Genomic DNA, 19,877 nt, shown 5'->3' on the forward strand with positions numbered 1-19,877 from the left:
CGCGACAGTGTGGACGTGAACCGTATGTGCAGTTGACGGACTTTGAGCGAGGGCGTATAGTGGGCATGCGGGAGGCCGGGTGGACGTACCGCCGAATTGCTCAACATGTGGGCCGTGAGGTCTCCACAGTACATCGATGTTGTCGCCAGTGGTCGGCGGAAGGTGCACATGCCCGTCGACCTGGGACCGGACCGCAGCGACGCACGGATGCACGCCAAGACCGTAGGATCCTACGCAGTGCCGTAGGGGACCGCACCGCCACTTCCCAGCAAATTAGGGACACTGTTGCTCCTGGGGTATCGGCGAGGACCATTCGCAACCGTCTCCATGAAGCTGGGCTACGGTCCCACACACCGTTAGGCCGTCTTCCGCTCACGCCCCAACATCGTGCAGCCCGCCTCCAGTGGTGTCGCGACAGGCGTGAATGGAGGGACGAATGGAGACGTGTCGTCTTCAGCGATGAGAGCCGCTTCTGCCTTGGTGCCAATTATGGTCATATGCGTGTTTGGCGCCGTGCAGGTGAGCGCCACAATCAGGACTGCATACGACCGAGGCACACAGGGCCAACACCCGGCATCATGGTGTGGGGAGCGATCTCCTACACTGGCCGTACACCACTGGTGATCGTCGAGGGGACGCTGAATAGTGCACGGTACATCCAAACCGTCATCGAACCCATCGTTCTACCATTCCTAGACCGGCAAGGGAACTTGCTGTTCCAACAGGACAATGCACATCCGCATGTATCCCGTGCCACCCAACGTGCTCTAGAAGGTGTAAGTCAACTACCCTGGCCAGCAAGATCTCCGGATCTGTCCCCCATTGAGCATGTTTGGGACTGGATGAAGCGTCGTCTCACGCGGTCTGCACGTCCAGCACGAACGCTGGTCCAACTGAGGCGCCAGGTGGAAATGGCGTGGCAAGCCGTTCCACAGGACTACATCCAGCATCTCTACGATCGTCTCCATGGGAGAATAGCAGCCTGCATTGCTGCGAAAGGTGGATATACACTGTACTAGTGCCGACATTGTGCATGCTCTGTTGCCTGTGTCTATGTGCCTGTGGTTCTGTCAGTGTGATCATGTGATGTATCTGACCCCAGGAATGTGTCAATAAAGTTTCCCCTTCCTGGGATAATGAATTCACGGTGTTCTTATTTCAATTTCCAGGAGTGTACATTTTCGTATTTGGAAATCAAAAAGTATTTGTCTGGAGTGTAGGCTTGCACAGAAGTAAAATGTGAATGATAAAAAGTTTAGATGAGACGAGAATAGAATAGTTTGAAACGTGGTGCTACTGAAGGATGCCAAGGATTATGCGAGCAAATTGACAACCAATGAAGATGGACTGCAACGCATTGGGGAGAAACAAAATTTATGGCACAAACTGACTAAAATAAGGGCTAGTTGATAAGACACATCCTGGGGGATCAAGCATCATCAATTTTGTAAGGTAGGGAACTGTGGGGGGGTAAAAATTGTAGAGGGAGACCAAGGCTCAACTACAGTAACCAAGTTCAAATGGATGTACATTACAGCAGTTAAGCAGAGATAAAGAGGCTTGCACAGGCTGGACTAGCACACGGAGCTGCATAAAACCATTTTTGGACTGAAGAACTCAATAACATTTTTAGCCATCTTGAGTTCCTTACAAGTATCAAACACCAAATAAACAATTTTTGCGGCAAGTAAACTAATGTGATTTTGAAAATCTTCAAGTGTTACCATGCAGCAATGGTCCACATATTGTTGGCATAGTACATACCACACTGGATAGAGATCCTACAAGGATGAACTTCAAAACATTGTGCAGCCACTGTTTTTTGATACCTCAAAATAATTCTTTTATGTGTAGCAAGATTAAATGTTTGAAGAAATATAATTTTTGGATTTTAATCAGTTGTGTTGAGGAATGTATTATGTTATTGATCGAGTGAATAGTAGTATTATCATCAAGATATGAAATTTCTAAAAAAGAATAATGGTATTTGTGATCTTACATCACAATAACACAAAACATTCAAATTTAGTGTTTTGTGACTTAGCTCTCTTCTTAAAGCAGTTACTAACCCCGCACTCAAAAACAGAAGAAGAAATGTTTTATTTTCTTCATGAATTCAATTACTTCCTTGAGGTGTAGAGTTATTGTAATAATCTTTGCTCTACCGTTGAAGTCTGCCACCACTAGATAAAATAAAAATAAGATGAAGAATATCTGAGTCTGTGCATTTATAATATGAAGCTGACATAATTTGTAATGGAGTTTCCAAGGCTCTCAAGTATGAGAAAGTATACATACCACTGAGTTGCAGTGTCCTTCAATACACCACTGAGATAGTCTAAGTCACAACTTACGACATCAGGAGAATTAAATTTAAGTGAGTGTGTGTGTGTGTGTGTGTGTGTGTGTGTGTGTGTGTGTGAGAGAGAGAGAGAGAGAGAGAGAGAAACTTACGACATCAGGAGAATTAAATTTAAGTGAGTGTGTGTGTGTGTGTGTGTGTGTGTGTGTGTGTGTGTGTGTGTGTGTGTGTGAGAGAGAGAGAGAGAGAGAGAGAGAGAGAGATCACAGAATCTTAAAACATTCATTTCAATGATTTCACTGTCACTCATTGTCACCTAAAACACAGGATAGAGGATATATCTGCCAGCAAATCTGCTGCAGCCCTATGGTCTGAAAATAAAACACAGTCTAGTAAAATGTGGCACACTGTTATCTGTATGCCACAAGCACCACACATTGGAGGATCCTATTGCCAAAGCAAGAACCCATGAGGCAGAGTACTGAGGCTGAGCTTCACTACACACAGCTTATTATCAGTCAATTCCAGCCACTCTTCTTCTCATCGACACATGATTCTGTACCTCAACAGCAAGGAGATAGCATGCAGGTGGATGGCACACTAAACTAACCTAGGATCAAGACACGCCTTCTTGGCTGCTACATCCTCTCTTTCGTTCCTCGCAATACCCATGTGCCCTAGCGCCCAGCAGAGAGACACCTCCTTCCCCAGCCATTGTTGCCAGTGGTGGGCATCCTGGATATTCTGACCAACTTTATCAGCTGGATACAGGTGCTGCAGAGACTTATGGGCACTCAGGCAATCAGAATTGATGAGAAATTAGCAGAAATGGCATATCTCATCTGCTCCAGTGTCCTCGAGGTAGTGGATATTCTGGCATCAAAAACAGTGAACTCTGGAGGCAACCGAATCTTTAGGACACAATCTGGTAAATCAACAGAGCAACCAACAGAGTACCCCTGTTTAGACCTGTCTGTGAAGACAGCTACATAGTTGTGTGCTGTTGAAAAATATTGCATTAAAAACAAAAGCAGGAGCGCACTCTGTCCTGTACTGCACTACATCTAAAATTATTCTAGGCCTCTGCAGTAACCAGCGTGGCAGTCGGTTAAAATTGTGGAAGTGATCCCGTACATGGCCCACACAAGGGACTCGAGCACACATTCCACATGGATCCAAAATCGCTTCATTGACAACCAAATTTGAAACTTTCAAGAAAGCTGAATTCAAACTGGGACCATCCATAAATATCTTCTCACACTTTAGACCAGATGTTACACTGTTAAAACAATTAAAGTGATAAAATGCTCACAAATTCAGAAATGAGAAGCTTAATAAAATGTGCTCATCGGTACAAATTCACTCACTTCTACATCCACATCTGTACTCCACTAATCACCTTATAGTGTGTGGCACAGGGTACTTTGTGCACCACTACCAGTTCCCCCTTCCTTGTTCCAGTCGCAAATGGTTTGCAGGAAAAATATTGTTGATAAGCCCGATATCTAATTTTATATTCATGGAAGCAATACATTGGTCGATTCTTCTAGCAATTTATGTTTACAGAATTCTAGCAGTAAACTATACTGTGATGTAGGAAACATCTCTTGCACATTTGCCACTGAAGCACTTCTATGAAGCTTTCCATCTTTTGGTAATTACTTTATTTACAGGACTACCAATCTCATAGTGAAATGAGTTCTTTAGCTCTTCTGGAACATGTTAAAAACAACGCAATGCAATTCCACACAAAATCATGAATTTGAGTTTGTCCCTTTTATATTTAATATCACTGACAATACTACTAATCTGAGAACATTCTTACAAAAACTTGCACAACTTTTCTTTTAGCACACAGTTGCATGTGTCATAAGAGTTTTCGTACATGATAAAATTTCAGTATTGGTACCACTATTAGTGAAAACTCTCTCTCAAAGACTTTTAGTTGGTGCTTGACATGTTTGATAGTGAGTCTGTGTCACTAATAAACAAAAAGTCAGCAGATCTGTTCTTGCTATTGGGACAGTGAGCGAGTTTCTTTCTTCATATGGCACTGTTATATGCTTGTGGTCAGTCAGAGTGAAAATGTGAAATTATCTGTATTTAAATGTATCCAAAATAGATAAATTGCTAGAACACTCACATTATGAGTCCAAAAACGGAAAGGAATTTATAAATTCACAACCAGGTTACAAGGTATAAAACAGATTATCATGTTGCTAAAAGTTAATGTTAACAGCAAAAAGCTCTGATGTCAAAGGAGCTATTTTTCATAAGTTGCTATCAAATGATCTTAAGATGTTGAATGGAGACATTTTCAAAAGGAAAGTAAGCAGTATTTTATCCTGCAATGCCTGTATAACTTGGACCTAACCAGAATCCAAGTGACAATCCTATTCTAGCACTAAATGTGGTTCTAAACGCATATAAAAACCATTATTGTAAGTTGGATGCAATTCCCCATCCGGTTTAAATTTTGGAAACTGTTTAGGGAAATCCAGTCCGTTTCCTAATTAGAGTTCCTTTAACAAATCTCCCAAAATACTAGTATTACCAGCAGACTGCCCTTTGCAAAGTTCTGTTTTAGTGCCTTTCTAATTCATCCCATAGCTTCTGAAACTCCTTTGATTTTCTATAGTGTTCCTTACAGACTTAAGTATAGTATTAACATCATCAACCCTTTCTTGTACTTTCTTTTTCACTAATTCTTGTAACCACTCCTCCGATCTAGTCAATACGTTCAATGTACTTTATACTCCATTAGACTCATTACTATGCTCTAATGCCTCTATTTGTTCTTTTGCATCTAAGATTTGCTCATTGACTCTTGCAAATTCATGTTTAGCAAAATCTTTTATTTGTCTCGTTTCGTTGGTTACATCTTTAAACTGCTGCTGAACTTCATTCCCAGCTAGGTCACATTCCTTAATTATCCCAGATTGTAACTCCTTGGGTAGAGATGATACAGCTCTTTGTAAACATTTCCCTCGAAATTGAATTTCGATGCCATTAGACAAATCTTCCCCTTGGGTTTTAATGCTATTAGATACATCTTCCCCTTGGATTTTAAAACAATTAGATAACTCTGTCTTTAATACTAGGTATCTGTCAGCTCTTCTTTGGTGGCTTTACTACTGCTAGATAACTTATCTAATTTTTTTAAATGTTTCTAGTAAACGGCCTTCCATACTGTGTGTAGTTACTGGTAATCAGTACAGGCAACAATACAAACAAACAAACAAACAAACACACACACACACACACACACACACACACACACACACACACACACACACACACACACACACCTCTCAATACCACAATCACCAATAGAGAATTCATTCGACACAAATATGACCAAGCCTCGATGTTTAATAACCATACCGGGCTTATTCTTTACATTAACGGTCACAGGTCGTCCTTCAACTATGCGCTTCAGAATAGAAGCAAAAGGACACCACCTCGACCACTCAAATTCTTCAAATACAATTACATTATGGACACGAGGATCATACCCTCCAAATCCGAATTCGGAACAAAAGGGAAGATAAACATGTTGTCGCCGAGACACGATTTTTTCAATCAATGTAGACTTGCTGGTATTTGTGTCCCCATACAAATATAGTTGCTTCTTACGTACCTCCTTGGACCGAAAGGCCTGGTTATACCACCGAACAACACGGCCCGCCCAGCCATTATACTCTAAATGACACCAATGCATTTTGACAGCACTACACAGAACTAGTGGACTTTGTCTAAACAAACAACGAATAAAGAAAACCCAGCTGAGTGTGAATTTTCTTCCAAACCACAAAAATAACTAAGAAGAATTCCATGTTGAAGTCCTGTTTTAGCTCTTTGTACAATACCTCATTACTTCTATTCACAATAACTTTCCAAAATGAAGGACCCTCAAAGGGAGCTTATCTAAATATTGTAGCAGGAAATATGAAATATTGTGCAGCAGGAGCCAGAATCCAGGATATTACAATGCTGTAGTAGGTCCACAGACAGAAAAATTAATTGCTTTTATGCATGCGTGCAAATACGTGTGGCTAGTAGAAGAAGAAAAAATATTAAGGGAAGAACAAACTAAGCATATAAAACTAGGACAAACATGGGTTAATAACACAGTATCTATATAAACTCCAGGAGCAAAGTGGCAAAACAATTAGAAATAAGAATCCATATATTGTAGGACTAACCGGCAATAAAGGAAAATCAATAAAAGAAGAAATGAGAACACCCTCAATGAGAACACCTTCAACGGTAGTGTCAAATATAAATTTAAAAATGTTATTGGATACTGATTGGCTATTACCGTACAAAGTGGCATCGAGTTCTAACACTACCGAAACGTACTGGATGAGTGGAGGTTCTACTTACATGGAACGAATTTGTTGTGCCAGTGGTAAATGGCCTTCCTTGCTGGTGGCTTCTTACCGTACTTGGTTCTAAACATCCATTGAACAGCTGTAGCAAACTAGTTTTTGTCAAATTCCAACACACAGAAAGCTCACTCCACACATGAACTTGCTATGTTTGCGACTAGTGCTGAGTATCAGCAAATTACCAAACTACGCTGTGGTGGTACGCATGAAAACGAAACTTTCAGGCTTTCCCTTCAAAATGACATATGTATGATATCTATACAATGTTTGGTTCTTGTACAGTAAATAATTGAAAGTGTTCCCCAACTTTGTGCACACCCTGTGTATTTATTACATACTGACAGCATTTTTAAAAAATAAAATGAAGTGTATTCACCACAATTACAGATCTTAAGGTCTATGACCAGAGAGAAGAGGAAGGGAAAGTAAACCATTCTCTAAGTGTAGTATGACATGCTAACATATAAGCAAAAAGCAGTAATTTGGTGAGTCAATTGTTTTGCTGCCGTAGCGATAAAATAATGCTAAGACTATAGTTGCCCTTAGTGAAAGTGCACCCATGAATGATGGAATAGTCACATATTTTAAAATGCAAATAGTGTGAATATGTGAGTCTTTAACCAAGAAAGGGAAGCTGAGGTATCACATTTATGGTGGTTGCACATAGACATTATGGGAATGCTTAATGAGGAGAAGACACATCATATAAATTTATTCTCTAAGGTTTTTCTGAACATGATAAATTACATATTGCAGATGGTTAATCCATAGGGACTAGAGATTAAACACAGCAATTACTTCATATTTGTAGACTCCTTAATGGATTGAAGAAGATCAATATCTATGTGTTAGGAAGATACAAAATATAAAACATAAACACAACAGCATTTGGCTTGGAAGGATTCAAGATCAGTATAATAACTATTAATCTGAAGCTAGAAAAGTAATGAGTAAACTGTAGAGACAGAATAGAAATGAAAGGGCTTAGAGATTTATTGAACTGTACTGCGAGGAGACAACAGGTATGTTAGTGGGATGGTTATAAGTTTATAAAAACACAAAAGGAAGTATAGAGCTTTGAAATGTCAGTTTATTGGCTTTAGGGAAGTTAAAACTCCAAGGAGAAATTTCTTCAAGTAAATGCATATGGGAAAGGGTAAGATAATTCCATTATTATTGGCAATGTAGGAAAAAACAGACTGCTATTTACCATAAAGAAGACACATCAAGTTGCAGACAGGCACAACTGAAAGATACTCTCATACAGCTTTCGGCCAAAAACTTCACACACGCACACGCACACGCACACGCACACGCACACGCACACGCACACGCACACGCACACGCACACGCACACGCACACGCACACGCACACGCACACGCACACGCACACGCACACGCACACGCACACGCACACGCACACGCACACGCACACGCACACGCACACGCACACGCACACGCACACGCACACGCACACGCACACGCACACGCACACGCACACGCACACGCACACGCACACGCACACGCACACGCACACGCACACGCACACGCACACGCACACGCACACGCACACGCACACGCACACGCACACGCACACGCACACGCACACGCACACGCACACGCACACGCACACGCACACGCACACGCACACGCACACGCACACGCACACGCACACGCACACGCACACGCACACGCACACGCACACGCACACGCACACGCACACGCACACGCACACGCACACGCACACGCACACGCACACGCACACGCACACGCACACGCACACGCACACGCACACGCACACGCACACGCACACGCACACGCACACGCACACGCACACGCACACGCACACGCACACGCACACGCACACGCACACGCACACGCACACGCACACGCACACGCACACGCACACGCACACGCACACGCACACGCACACACACACACACACACACACGCACACACACACACACACACACACACACACACACACACACACACACACACACACACACACACACACACACACACACACGCGCAAGCAAGCATACCACATGCACACACGACCACCAACTCCACCGTCTCAGTTCGGAATGCAATATCACGTGAGATGCAAGCAGCAATTCAGAGGAGACAGGGAGGAGGAAGTAATAGTAGTGTTCAGGTGGGGTTGTGCAGGGATTAGACTGCCAACAGGCGCAGTATCAGGAAGTAGTGGGGCAGGGAGGTGGGGAGGTGAGGGCGGGGGAAGGAGTAGAAAAGGAGATGAGTGGGGAAAGATGGGTGGATGTGTTGGCAGAGAGCTGCAAATAAAAAAGGTGGGAGATCAGAATGAGGAGGGCATGATGGGACAAATGGGGTGAAAACTGTTGGGTGGGTGATGTAGGGACAGTGTGTTACCATTGGCTGAGGTCGGTGTAATTATGGGAGCAGAGAATGTGTGGTAAGGATAACTCCCATCTGTTCAGAAAAGCTGTTGGTGGAAGGAAGGATCCAGATGGCTCGGGTAATGAAGCAGCCATTGAAATAAAGTGTGTTATGTTCAGTTGCATGTTGTGTCACAAGGTGGTCTACTTTGCTCTTGGCCACATTCTAGCAGTGGCCGTTCATCTTAGTGGACAGCTGGTTGGTAGTCATACATATATAAAAAAGCTGTGCAGTAATTGCAGCAGAGCTAGTAAATGACTTTGCCGCTTTCACAGGTAGCCTGGCCCCTGATGGGGTAGGATAAATCTCTGACAGGACTGGAATAGGAAGTGCTGGGTGGATGGATTGGGCAGGTTTTTCACCTTGGTCTTCCACAGAGGCAAAAGATTGGGGCTGGGTGTGGCATAGGGAGGGACTAGGATGTTGTGGATGTTGGGTAGCTGACAGAACACCATTTCAGGAGGTGGGAAGTACCTTGGGTAGAATGTTCCTCATTTCAGGGCATGATGATAGGTAATCAAAGCCCTAGCGAAGGATGTGGTTCAGCTGTTCCGGTCCAGGGTGATACTGGGTGACGGAGGGGACACTCCTTTGCAGCTGGTTATTGAGGATGATGGAAGGATTGGAAGTGTGAGGGGAAATAGCACGGGAGATCTGTTTGTAGAGGTGGTCTGGGGGATAGTGCCTGTCTCTGAAGACCTCAGTGAGGCCCTCAGCATACTGGGCAAGGGAGTTTTTGTCACTGCTGATATGCTGTCCCTGGGTGGCCAGGCTATGTGGGAGGGATTTTTTGGTTTCAAAGGGATGGTTTCTGGAATGCATCGTACCTCATACAGCTGATGTGTTGGAGAGGAAAAGGTTGGTGAAACCATAAAATGTTGGCCTACACCTTGGTTAGGTGAACCAATGGAAGGGATGACCTAAACTGCTTTAGGAGAGTAGGATTCGAAGAAGGACACTAGCATCATATGGATGATAGGTAACTGAGAATTATCTTCCCACAGAGGAAGGTATAAGCAGTTCTTACAGAGATAAGAAACTGTAATGCAATGGTAGTTCTCATTTGCAATTAATTCTCCACATTTGCAGAGTATAAAGAGACTTACCTGGATAGTGCTGATTTATGACAGAGGCATTTCCATGTATGCTTAACATAACTGATACCTGTGATTTGCAGTTAGCAATAACAGGTTATCATTACTTGTACCATGTAGCCCTTGAGTTGACAGACCCAAATATTTGTAAAAGGAATATAAGTAACCTATGTGTGGGTGTTTAGTAAACGTACAGAACATAACTATGGTTATAGCATTTAGAAAAAAAAAAGAGACTACACATACATGGTAACTATTAAGTAGAAAAGTAAAATGGACTTGTTAACTGCTCTTCAAATCTCTGTCAAGGGTATCACAACAATAGTAAAGTAACCTATAGCTTGATAAAAGAGGAAACTATACTCATAACTGTTTAAGAATAGAACAAATATAAAGTAAGCTAAGTGGAGGCTCTTCACAGATTTCGCAGTAACATTACACATTAAGTATTGTATAAAATAAAACAAAGTCAAGAAAATGAGAGTTTAAAAGTAACATAGACTATCTATATAAGATATCAATCTAATTAAACATATATAGAACAGGAACAAGATAAAAAAAATTGTTAAAAGAATTATGCCTTTTTAAAAAAAAAGAGTAGTGGGTGTGCATTACAGCATAGCCAAGCTAAAGGAAGTCTGTATCTTCATGAGAAAATGAAGAATTCACAGATTTAATTGAAAGGAAGCGTTTGTGAGATGCATTGTAAAACACATAAAAATAATAACTTGAATAAGTGCTCTGTAGAGAAGGCATCTAGAAATAAAAAGTGGCGAAAGAATGTTCTAATATTGTTAATAATCAGGAGAGCCATGCTCTTGTATAACTTTGTGGACACGAATGAAAGTTATATGTATGACATAAGAGAGGATTACATGGTGTTATGTTAATTTTTATTTAATGAATTGCAAGTGGTTTTACTAAGTTAAGCAGGAAAACTTTTGCAACACCTTGTATCTCAGTGGAGGGATATGTGACATGTCAATTTTGATAAAAGGATATATCACATCTCCTGAACCTTCATAACGATGAAAGATGCTCATGAAATCTGAAGAAAGGTTATTTTGTCAGTAGTTAAGTTTTGAACATCACGCTGAGAGAGGAATGGTTCGCAATGTGCGCAGGTGTGATGAAAGATGAGGGCACATCACATTTACACGGCAGGACAGCAAGTTAGTGTCTCCACTTGCTGTGGGACCACTTGTTTCTTCATGCCCAGGCTTTGAGGTGTTTTGCAGCAACAGAGAAAAGGGTTATCATGACAATGGCGTAAATAATGTGACAAGCAAAAATCTAATAAATAGTCGGTTGATTCTTGTCTGAATTAAGATGATATAAGGATCTGTCTGTCATAGTAACGTATTTTGAAGACTGAACATTATTGAGAATGGAAGTAATGACTTATTGCATTAAGAAGAGTTAATACAGGAGTTCAACATGGAATTCTTCCACGTTATTTCAGTAGTTCAGAAGAAAATCCCACACTCACTCTTAGCACCCAACCAATGCAAGGGGAGAAAATAGGTGATGGCAAAACATTTTATTATTATACATTACCATCGACCCAAGAGGGTGACGGATTATAATTTCCACAAATCACACTTGCTTGACAACATTTCACTTCAATGTATACTGCTTATATTGCCAGTGCAATGTGCTCTCTATTTTGTCAAGTGAGTGCTTAATCAATAATAAGGAATAGTTTATGTGAAAATATACTATAAGAATGGTAACTAAAACAAGAAGGCTAAACAGAAAGAGTTATGCCGCAGCTGGGGGGTGATGTGATATACAGGGTGATTACAAAAGAGTTCATCATGTTTTGATGTCTTATAGCTTCAAATATATATTGCTCACCCATGTGCACTAATAACCAATCAAAAGAGCATACTTTAAAGTTTTGTTTATGTCATTGCAGGTTTCATTTTTGACTCATCAACAGGCAGGGTGATGATAGTTTGCAAAATGGTGACTAATCAACAGAAAGCATTTTGTGTGTTGCAGTATTAGAAGACAGAATCCATCACTACCGTCCACAATGCACTGCAAAGACAGTACAACATACAGCCACTAACCTATCAAAGCATTTTGTGATGGTATCGACAGTTCAAGTACATAGGCTGCCTCTGTGAAGGAAAAAAGCTTTGAGCGACCAACTGTCGCTGATGATACAGTGGGGAGCATTCGAGATGTGTTTTTCATAGTTCAAAGAAATCCACAAGTTGTGTAAGTCACGAACTGGGCATTCCTCAGCCAACTGTGTGGAAGATTCCGTGGACGCAATTACGTCGGAAACTGTGTCCCATAGAGCTGTTGTAACATTTCTAGCCGAACAGCCGCACCATCAGACACAAATTTTGTGAATGTTTCCAAAAGCAATGGAAGATGACGAATTTATGACCGACTCGTGTTCAGTGATGAGGTGACATTGCACCTAAACGGTGAACTGGGTTGGTCGATGTGCTCAGGATGATTTGGCACACTTCAGGTGGCCCCAAAGATCTCCCGTTGGTGATTTTTGTCTTTGGGGATACACAAGAGACAATGTGTACATACCATCTTTTCTAACAACATTGGCTGAACTCCATCACAGTGTTTGCATATGGGGCACAGAAAATCCCAGTGTTACAGTGCAAACCGAAAGAGTCTCCAAAGGTCAATGTCTTCTGTGCTGTGTCACATAGCAATGTTTATGGGTCCCACTTTTTTCCTGGGAAACTGTGACAGGTATGATGTATGTAAACATGTTACAGGACTGGTTGTTACCAAGACTAGTAGCCGATAACCCACACTTCATATTCCAATAATATGGAGTTCCACCTCATTGGTGTAGAGAAATGAATTGCCACCTGAACAAAAGGAACATCAAACATATGGGTTGCACAATGTGCTCAGGGTGATTTGGTATTCTTCATATGGCCACCAAGGTTTCCTTGTGACGGATTTTTTACGTGCGTCGCGTGCGATGCACCAATTGCGACGGATTTTTTATGTGCGTGCATGCGATGCACCAATTGCGACAGATTATATGTTGTTGCTGCAATGCATTTCTTTTATAATTTTTTTGTCCACCTACCTCTTTACCTGCAAAGATCTACCGCTGTAAACTCCTGACTGCAGCTACTTACGAGATCACAGAAAAGCAGTGTTGAGGAAACTGTAACCTCATAGCTACACGCCAGAGGCCCGCTGTAAGTAAAATTTGCTGAAAATTGTCTATGTACTTCAAAGAAATGATTTGGAAAGGGGATGTCACTCTTACTTTAAATATGAAGTTCAAATTTAAACCTTCAATAGATCTTTATTGCCGTTAAGCAAGATCAGCAGCCCACATTTACGAAAATTACTAAAGTTTCTGCTCACAGTTATCAGCATACCTAAAACAGCCAGAACTTTTACCTTCCCAAATTCCGAACCAATTACTTGACCACAGTCAATAATCGGCCAATTACTTCTGCACACGATATTCAGCGATTGTCTTTAGTAAAAGTTTATGCTCACCATAAAATACTCAGTAAGAATATACTCAGTACCGCCACGCTATATAATTCAAAGTTCACTCGCGATTTTCATCAGAACGAAATTATCACAACACTCTACAGTTTTGCATAAACAGTTTCTGGTCACTACCAGATACCATTAACACTGGACCATAACGCGGAAGTCATCCCAAGACTTCATCTTACACATAATGCGAAAAGTCACATCCAGCTTAACAGCCTCCAATCAAAGCTAGCTCGCGACTCCCCCTTCTCACTCTCCCACACTCAAAACTATATCTCCTCATTAGGCGGCCAACCGTCTCGCTTCTCATTGGCTGTCAGCACTTACGACCAATGAGAACTCACTTCTACGGCGCGGCTCGTGCCAAAATCTAGCAAGCACCAACCACTTCTCTAGGCTCATTGACGTCATCAAATTAAGTAACACAAAACTCTCTAATTAAATAAACAAAACAAAATGAACTATAAGCTTTACTCCATATCTGGAAATTTATTATGTAGTCGTGAATGTTTTGGCTGTCTTATACATAAGCATACATACTTGGACATCCGACATTCACTAGTAGGGGAACCACTAGTAAATTCGTTCCCACGTTACAGAGTTGGAACACTTGCCAGTTCCTGTAGAGAATTACATGAACGATTTTTAATAATGCTGAATGTACCACATACTCTCATGCATGCAGTCTCATTCACACACACCCTCACACACAATACACATATTTACTTAGAATTCTTGAAATTGTTATTACAGAAAAGTCACAGAGGTTTTCTAAAACTAAAAACTTTCCAAATTTATATATGAACACTGAAAGTATTATCAGATCATCGTACATAGTCACTGAAGGTGAACTATTACATCACTGTATTTATTTAAATTCTTGACTGTCGGAAAATTAAGTTTTTTTTTTTTTTTTTTTTAATTTTACTAACTTCCAAAATACAACTACTTTTGATCTCAGACTTTGACATATTGTTTGTTTTAACAACAGAAGGATGTACATCAAATATGACATTCCTCAGGTTATTCCTTTATTAATTATTAATATTTTTAGTTTCGTATAATGTAAGTGGCCTGCCAGCGCTACTCCACTGCTTTCACACGCGCAGCTGCAACAGATGGTCGTGATGTCAGTCTACAGGACACAACTCGTCCGTTACTGGCCGTATAATACTCTACCGGCTTACATTGCAGCCCACATACATTCTGAAGTAAAGCTTTTAATAGACAAATGGGCGATCGCGCACTAGTTGCGACGCCACATCCTGTTCATGATTTTTTTCTTTGGGCATATGCGAAAAACAATGTGTACATACCATCTTTTCCAACAACACTGGCTGAACTCCAGAATCACATCACTGATGCGCTGGCGAACACTGACAGGGACATGCTCAAACATGTATGGGCTGAGCTTAACTACTGCATAGATTTGTGTTGTATAACACAAGGAGAGCACATAGAACATTTGTAATGATGTGTAAGAAACTTGAAAATGTGCTTTTTCATACAAGTTATCAATCACTATTTTTATGTAATACTTTGTGAAATACATTCATCCGAAACCTGATAAATCATTTGTACACCCTAAGAGAGACAAAAAACTGTGCACTATGCTGGAATTACCTGAACGGGACAGAAATCAGTAGATATGGTGTACATGCACAGACCAACAATGGATTACAATTTCAAAAAATTTTGACAATTTATTAAGAGAAAGAGCTTCACTAATTGAGCAAGTCAATAACATGTTGGTCAACCTCTGGTCCTTATTCTGCTTGGCATTGATTGATAGAGTTGTTGGACGTCCTCTTGTGGGATATCATACCAAATTCTGTCCAATTGGCATGTTAGATCACTAAAATCCTGATCTGGTTGGAGGGCCGTGGCCATTGTCCTCCAAATGTTCTCAATCAGGAAGAGATTCAGTGACACTGCTGGTCAAGGTAAGATTGGCAGGCACAAAGATAGCAAGGTTACTGGCTCTCTCCCCAATTGAGAATGTTTGGAGTATTATGGGCAGGGCCCTTCAACAACCTCACGTTTTTCAGAACCTAATGAGTCAATTGGACATAATTTGGTGGAATATCCCTCAGCTCTGTCAATCAATGCCAAGCCGAATAACGGCTTGCATAAGGTCTAGAGGAGGACCAACGCATTATTGGCTTTCTCAATCTGCGAAGTTCTTTTTCTTGAATAAATAATCCTATTTTTCTGAAACTGTAATCATTTGTTTGTCTGCACATGCACATCACATCACATCTACCGATTTCCGTCTCACTCAGATAATTCCTACATGGTACATCTTTTTTTGTCTTAAGAGTATATTACATAGATTACCTAAACAAAACAATCAGTTTCTGTCAGCTGTTGTATACTGTCACAACAGCTCTCCCTTCCAGAAATGAGAGTTAATGAAATATTTAAAACACTGTAACACAACCAACAATATCGATAAACATTCTTAAAGGCAGTATCTTTTGTATTGAAATTAGTAAAATAAATAAGTAAAAACAACAAACAGAGAATAATTCAATAATAAGCAAAAATACATGTATGTTTAAATCTGTCCATATTCACAAAGAAATTAATTTAAAAAAACCACCTTTGCTTTTGTGTGAAGGAGGATCACATTTGTCTATCAAATTTTGACACAGCCTTTGAATTTGAAATCAACCATTCAAAACCTAACCTGACAGCCAGGGAACCAATGGACAATAACGGAGAATCACAAGACCACGACTGGGAAACAAATATAACGAAAACTCAATGCATTGCTTACATCTTCCTTTATGCATGATTCCACAAGCAATTCTTTCCCTCAACAGATATTCACAGAGTGATTTGTTAAAAATGATTTTACATTCTACACCAATCAATCAACAGACATGTCTGCACAGCTATCCATAATCTCCTGAGATTTTAGTAGCTTTTCTTCATAAAAATCAATTTCCCAGAGAATTCCAGGTCAATTGTCACTCAGTTTATGCAGCATTAACAACAAAATTTTGGCACAAAAGATTCCCACTACAGAAATGGCATTATGATTGTTTTTCACTTCTAGATGTAACACATCCTATATAGTCACAAACAGAATCCAGATTCAGCCTGTAATAATGGTACTCTGTCCTCTATAATGTAAAAACTTGGGTAGCTGAGTCAGGTATGCGAAAATAAGCATATGGCAAATATTCTACATTTTGAAGAACACATGAACGGAGAGGGTGCTCCATATCACCCACTCAACTGTAATGGTTGTCTATCAATCAACAGAAAGAGGAAGGATGATGATGGGTGGGTGTCATGATCCACTAGCATCTCCCCTAAAGGGACAAACTATTTTATAAGACTGTTCTCACATAAGATACTTGCACAGAATGCTCAATTTACAACACTGACCAACAGTGACTGTAATTTCACAGTTGTGTTCCGAGTATTTTTTTTACATAATAATGTTTTCCCAATATTTCCTTATAGGTATTTGTCATTCTTCAGAAACAAAAAACAGTGGAACATGGGGTCATCCCAATGGGCACAGAAGCAGATATTTCAGTTCAACATGTTGTGCCACAATTCTTGGCACTTATCATAGTGTAATTTTTATATAATAATTAAGCAGCAATAATATAACAACAGCACATCACTTTGGATACGAAAACCACCATGTGAGTGATGATAAAATACAATTATTCATTAAAAAAATGAAGGATCTCTTTTTTCAAAAGATAAACCACATATTCTAATAATAAAACTAGAGTAATTTAAGTACAAAATGTTTCCTGATTCAACAAATCTTCTCCTATTTGTCTATAATTTCAAATTTGAAAAATACTGACTACGGAGAAAAATATTCAAGAGCTTTTTATGTAATAAATATATTAACTGTTTTACAAAATTATGAGACAGAATGGCTGGTCAGCACACGCCTTTGTGAGGTAAAATTTTTAGTATTACCAACTGGCACATGTAAAAGACAAGAAACTATCCTAGCTTTTTGAACTATTAAAGCCTTTCTCCAGGAAGAAAGAGAGAAATGTTGGAAGAGGTTAAAATGGAAGGGCAAGTCTGTCAGACTCCATGGCTCGAGACTTCCCTACTACTAATCTGTAGTGGCATCAGTGACACAGGTCTTTAATACTGGTGTCAACCAAGCAGTTGTCGCAAAACCCTCAATAGACAGTTGAAAGCATACCAGACAAGATGTCAGCAAGGAATTGGGTAGAAACAAAATTAAATTTCATATCAAACTGTACTGTGGCAGGCAGCTGAATAGTTAAAAAAAAAATGCAAACAGTAAAAATCACAACAATAAGTAACATTACTTGCCACAGATACTTCCAGCACCTGTCACCATAGCAGGTAACATCCAACGAGTGCTACGGTGGTTTACTGTGATGGGAAATGTTTTTGAAGTGTGTAGTGACACTTTAGCACCGCAAATCATGTGGGGTGCTCTAAACTTGACAAATGCAAGACAAAAATGTCCATCTTTCCTGATCAGCCACATGCACAAAAGTACAGGCAGTGGGAACCATGGTATTACAAAGATCTTTATTAACAGATGTGAGCCAGTAAACATGGAGTCACTGGTCGACATAACAATGGTACCAAGAACATTAACAAATGATAAACAATGGAAAATCCAAAATGGAATGTAACAATATTATGAAAAGGAAACTTGCTACTCACCATACAGTGAGATCTATAATAGCATTTCTGCTATATGGCAAGTAGCAACTTTCCTTTTCATAATATTGTTAACGCATGTTAAGTCATATTTATTCATGTTCAACGACATGCTCTAGAACTATAATCCGCAGCATTTCTTAACAAAGAAACAACTCTAGGATTTTTTATGAAGAACAGCAAGAAAAATCTGCTACAGAAAAACTACCTTCAGATAAACGGGAATATTATCAGGAGGAATTTGCACAGCAGTGTTCTATCATCCAATATTAAAGTCATGTGATTTATGATCATCAACAAGAAAACAGCAACTAACGAAAAATTATACAACATTCACATCGAAACTACTTTCATATGTGAAACATTTGGTCTTGTTGATACATTAACTCACAAGTTCATCTGTGGTATCCCATCTGAGATCTGGTCTTATATCAGAAAGAAACTGGCAATCACAGATTTACAAACCCAACCTACACTGACAGAACGGAAATAACGAGGCCACAAAATCTGTGATAATCTACAAGCCAAAAAGAATGTAACAACTTGGATGACTGGACACACAGCTACTTACATAATTCACAATCAATCAGCTGTTTCAACTATTGTTGCACATAAATGCATTTGAACATTAAACAATAAGATTCTATAAGTACTATGTGCAATTATTTGGCTACTGGCTAAACACCATAATCACAACACTATAAGTAAGAACAAGAGAATGAAGAAAAAGAAGGAAGGGAAAAGGAAAAGGAGGAGGGGGGGGGGGGGGGGGGGGAAGAGGAAGAAAAGGAGGTTGCAAAAATGCCTAGTTAAGAATGAAGTGTTACAAAGTGCCAAGATTTTGTTCACATGGCGGAATAAACCCTAGATACATCACAAGGCAAAATTTGTATTATACTTCTCAAAGGTAATTTTTAGTTATCATATGTAAATTTTGTTTAAAAAATAATTATAGGAGGGTCACCCCCCACCTTGACCCCCTTTTGACACAAGAGATAGGTACAATCACTCATAACAAGTTATAGAGACTCTATTTGGCTATCTAAATACTTTCACGTCGCAAGATGATAATGTATATTGCAATTGTCACATAATCATTGCAGAAGTACGTAGTTTCCAGTTTAAAGCTCACTGCCTGCACAAAACCATTTAATTTTGTTCAATCATTTTTTGTCTCTTTGTACTTTATTTAGTCTATGACATCCTAATAAACAGTAATTACTAAGAGATTCACCAAACTAATGTAACAGTGCAGAGAGCATTAAACGCTTTTACTTTCTTAACATTTGTGTTTGCTACTATAACACTTGAAATAAATTGTATCCTGAAAGTACCAATATGAACAATAAAAACAGAAGCTACTTATTTAATAGAAGAGGTGCTGAGCAGACAGACAAACACATAGAAAGGCTTGTAAGTTTTGTGTCTGGAGGCAACAGCGGCTGTGTGTGTGTGTGTGTGTGTGTGTGTGTGTGTGTGTTT

The 19,877-nt window shown here is 40.1% G+C and overlaps 1 protein-coding gene across 3 annotated transcripts in view; it reads right to left on the reverse strand.

Annotated features, from left to right (window-relative positions):
• The window catches only part of LOC126100496 (DNA-binding protein Ets97D-like), a 62,840-nt gene that overhangs the window by 34,809 nt on the left and 8,154 nt on the right, over positions 1 to 19,877 (reverse strand). The gene's annotated exons all lie outside the window — the stretch shown is intronic.

This window comes from Schistocerca cancellata, chromosome 9, assembly GCF_023864275.1.
Source record: "Schistocerca cancellata isolate TAMUIC-IGC-003103 chromosome 9, iqSchCanc2.1, whole genome shotgun sequence".
NCBI lineage: Eukaryota > Metazoa > Arthropoda > Insecta > Orthoptera > Acrididae > Schistocerca > Schistocerca cancellata.